Raw genomic sequence first — 4,409 nt, forward strand, 5'->3', positions numbered from 1 at the left:
GAATAAATAGGAGAAGGGGGACTAAACCAGGAAAATGATCCAAAGAATGAATGTCTTTGAATGTCACCTTAAGATTTTAGATTCACCCTCAGAACAGGAATGGGTATCTGGAGTTTTTCCAGACATTGACCTGCTCAATCAATTCCTTTTGTAGGAAAAGCAAGCGATTAAATATTGTTTAAAATAATCCCCTGCCCAAACATAACTTAGTGCTACCTGATCCAAACACTCTCTCTCATCTTAGTAAGTTATTATTAACCTCTGAACATACTTCATCAGTTAAATGATGTTAGCAGTATTCAAATCATAGAGTTGTTTCGGGAATTAACCGTGACAATGGCTATGCAAGTATCTGGCTTGGAGAAGTATCTTTTTGTCTGAAGGATAACAACAACATTCTCTAGTAGAAGCTTATTTATAGTACAGATACACTCTCAATGAGGAAATGCATTCCAGAATTATCTAGCTGAAGAAGGCTACCTGTCACAGATTAGGAACTTCAGATGTGGGAAGCAGCAGCTTGCCAAAGCTACATAACCAGTCACCCACAGAACTGAGCCCACAGTCTAGGCCTCCAGACCCAAGGCTTCTTTCTCCTTCCACTGGCTTCTCAGAAACCAGATGAGAGGTGTACCTGAGCTATTGCTTTGTTGCAGAAGGAGCTGACCCTCCACATGCATTCACAATGCCCTATTCCTTAAAAGTCCTAAGTACAAGCATTGAAGGCACAGTTTTCAGTGTCTTTGCTATTGGCTTACAATGGAACAGGGAGATCAGAGTCAGTCACAGGTGAAGAAAGCTACCTTGTACTGACAAGACCTTACCTCAATTCCAGCAATCATCTCCCCTTAATCTACCACCCATAAATACATACTTATGTGAATTGTTGGATGTTATTTGAGCATCTAGTATTATGTTATTTATAGGTTAGAAAACAAAGGGTCAGAGAGGTTGAACAACTAGACCAAGGACACAGAGCTGGCAACCAGCCATTGTCAGTTTCTGCAGTTTCTTAGTCTAGTGGACATGTCCCTACTTCATAGACATGCCTTCACCAATGTAACCAATTACTTCTGGGTTGCTGAAATCAACAAGCACTCTTCTAATCTTTATCTCACTAAAGGCTTTTTCCTTAAAGCCTTCTCTTCCCTTGCTTAGTCTACTTTTGTCTAGTGGACATGTCCCCTACTTCATAGACATGCCTTCACCAATGTAACCAATTACTTCTGGGTTGCTGAAATCAACAAGCACTCTTCTAATCTTTATCTCACTAAAGGCTTTTTCCTTAAAGCCTTCTCTTCCCTTGGCTTTCATGATACCACACTCCTCTTATTTGATTTTCTCTGAACACTGCCTCTCACTGTTTTTGGTTGGCCAATCCAGCTCCACTAGGCTATAAACATTGGAGTCACTCAGGAATATTTACCTGACCCTCTCTGCTTTTTACTCTGTACCTTCGCTCTGCGGAATTTCATGCATTGCTTTGGTACCACCTTTGAGCTGCTGACTTCAACTGAGCTGTCAACTTAGATCTGAGCTCCACGTCTATGTACCCTCCTTGGATTGTTTGTGCCACTTCTCAAACTCCATATAGGCAAAAATCAGTTCATCATTTGCATCTCATCCTTGTAAATAGCAGCCTCATCTACCTTGAAGATTCTTGCCTGATTGCTCTCTCTCCCTCACTCCCTACACCCAAACATCTTTATTTCTCCTCCTAAGCAGCTCTTAAACATTCTATCATCATCCTTACTACATAACCTAGTCTTTCTAAGCTGGACTCAGAAGCCTCCTGACAGGGCACTTGGCAACTACTCTCATCATCTTTCAAATCATTCACAGAGCAGTCAGGCTTATCATTCCATAGCATAAATGGGACCATGTTATTCTCCTTTATGAAAACTTTCAATACACATCCAAGTGGATAACTGGGTAAACAAAATGTGGCACATATACACTGAGTTGTTGGGAAAGTCATGATGAATTTTTGCATAGAAAAATATGTCATGAGTTTCCCAACAACCTAATACAATGGAATATTACTAATCTTTAAAAAGGAAGGAAATTCCGACACATGCTGCAACATGGTCGAACCTTAACAGACATTATGCAACATGAAATAAGGCATTCACACAAAAAGACAAATACTATGTTATTCCAGTTTATAGCCGGTATCTACAAATAATTTAGAAAGTAGAGTAGAAGTTACCAGAGACTTGAGGAGAGGGATTGGGGATGCAAAGTTTTAGTTGGGGAAGATGAAATGTTCTGGAAATGGTGGTGATGGTTATGTGACTATGTGAGTATATTTATTGCCAATGAACTGTACACTTACATGTTTTTAAATGATAAATTTTAGGTTATATATATTTTGTCACAATATATATTTTTTTTAATTTTCAGGGCCACCAGGCATCATGGTGGTTAAGGACTCCACATGGCTGACCACGGTTCGAGTCTCAGATCCAGTAGCTTGAAACTCATGCTGGGCATGTGTGCAAAATCCGAAGAGGAAAAAGGATTGTAGTGTGGCCATCCCCCCAGAGTGTGATTTCTCACTTTTCTTCTCTCTATCTCTCACCTGTCTGTCTCTGGCGAGTGTATGTACCCTATGGCAAAAACAAAACAAACATTTCTTTAAGGATTTCTTATTGTCCCTAAAAGAAAAGGACAAACCCAAACTAGGCTTCTAAGACATGCTGACAGCCCCTCTACCTGCTGTCCTCATCTCTCCCTAGTCACCCATCATCTTTCAACTCTGACTACAATGCACTTCGGCCTGTTCCTGAAATGGGATGCCTCTAAAGGCTCTGTGTCCTCTGCGTAGAATACTCTCCATATCGTTCTCTCTCTACATCATATCTGTAGTCTGGACAGCTTCTGCTCATCTTTTAAATATTACCTTTAAAAATTTCAAGCTGAAGGACACCCAAATGACATCGTGTGCCTCGTTCAGAGAACTAAACATTGTAAAGTTACTCAATATGTGTATGCTATGCTAAGAATGGGAGCTCACATCTGTCTTACCCATTTATTATCATTCTTTTTTTTTTTTTTTTTAGTTTTATAGTTCCAGGAACAGCATCTTTAAAAAGTCTTCTAAGCATATTTGCTGCAGGAATAAAGTGGTGGTATACCTGTTATATCTTAGTCTAGTCCCTTCCTTCTACATGGTTTGATTTTGACAAGTTTCTCAGATTGTATGTGGTTGGGATATACAGTAAAAGTGAGCTGAGGGAAGGGGGGCAGGACAGATCCACTCTCCACTCTCCTTTAGCCATTCTGGAGTCCTGAAATCATTGGCCATCCTCATTTCTAGGAATTCAGTAAACAAACTACCCCCAGTAGGTGCTGGTTACAACAGGAAGTGTTTAAAGGAACATTCCTGATGAGACCTGACAGTTACATACAAAACTGGTTTGTCATTTTTGAGGGTCTAGCTACCCTTTTGGGTGTGGAGTACACACCCAAAATAACTGGATAAATAAATCACTCTGAGTTTTTTTAACTTTTTCCAGTTGCCTTTGTTTTCAGCAATGTTACACTAAGAAACAACTTGGCAGGCATTCAGCAAAGAGGAGCTATGTACTATGGTTCCCTCTGGTGTGAAGCAAAAGCAGCTCTCTATAAACAAGGGGCCTTAGAGAGTCCTACATATGCTCAGATTCTGAGAGTCTGAAGATCTAGGGCCAAATTCGAGGGTAAAGAGAGACAGCATGGACTCTCTGGGCAGCACCATCCATCCTGGCTATATCGGAGTGACCATATCCTAAGTGCCTAGATAAGTAGAGTCATGACCTGTTTGGGGTGCTCAATGAAACTCTCCAATTGTCCCCTTTTCACTTTTGCCTTGTGTCTTTGAGTAAATCCCTTTCTGTCTACAATTAGTTTTTTTTTGGTTTTTTTTCTTTTTTTTTTCTTTTATTTTATTTTATTATCATCATCATAATCTTCTTTCTATTACACTAGATTACATATAACTGTATCTGTAAAATATCTGAGTTTATTGAGCTACATTCATGTTGCCTTTCCTTTTTTTAACTCCCAGAAAACTTTTGTCATGCAAAAGCTTATTCAGGAGGTCTGACCTATGGCATGAAAATACATGGACCTGCTGCAGTTTAGGTGGAGTAAGATCACAGCTCTTTGGTATTTGGTGGAACACTAATTCTCCAGGAAAAGCAGTGAATGCTGGTTAAGTCCCTTCCAACTCAGAGGAAGAACTCATTGCCAATTATGAGGCTATGATTTTGATTGCCAGGAAGGGACAATCCCTGGCCTAACTGTGAGAAAGTGATATCCATGCTTGACAAGAGCTAACTGCAGCAAGAGTCTGCCCTCAGTTCTATTGGTTAGAGCACATCTTGCAATTACCTGAGAGAGAAAAGTTGATCATGACTATAAATGCA

At 40.0% G+C, this 4,409-nt stretch overlaps 1 pseudogene; it reads right to left on the bottom strand.

The window, feature by feature from the left end:
• LOC102499169 (transcriptional coactivator YAP1-like) overlaps nucleotides 1–1,314 on the bottom strand; it is a 36,535-nt pseudogene extending 35,221 nt beyond the window's left edge.
• Between the last annotated feature and the right edge of the window lie 3,095 nt (nucleotides 1,315–4,409).

This window comes from Tupaia chinensis, unplaced genomic scaffold (genome assembly GCF_000334495.1).
Source record: "Tupaia chinensis unplaced genomic scaffold, TupChi_1.0 Scaffold144089_1, whole genome shotgun sequence".
Lineage (NCBI taxonomy): Eukaryota > Metazoa > Chordata > Mammalia > Scandentia > Tupaiidae > Tupaia > Tupaia belangeri.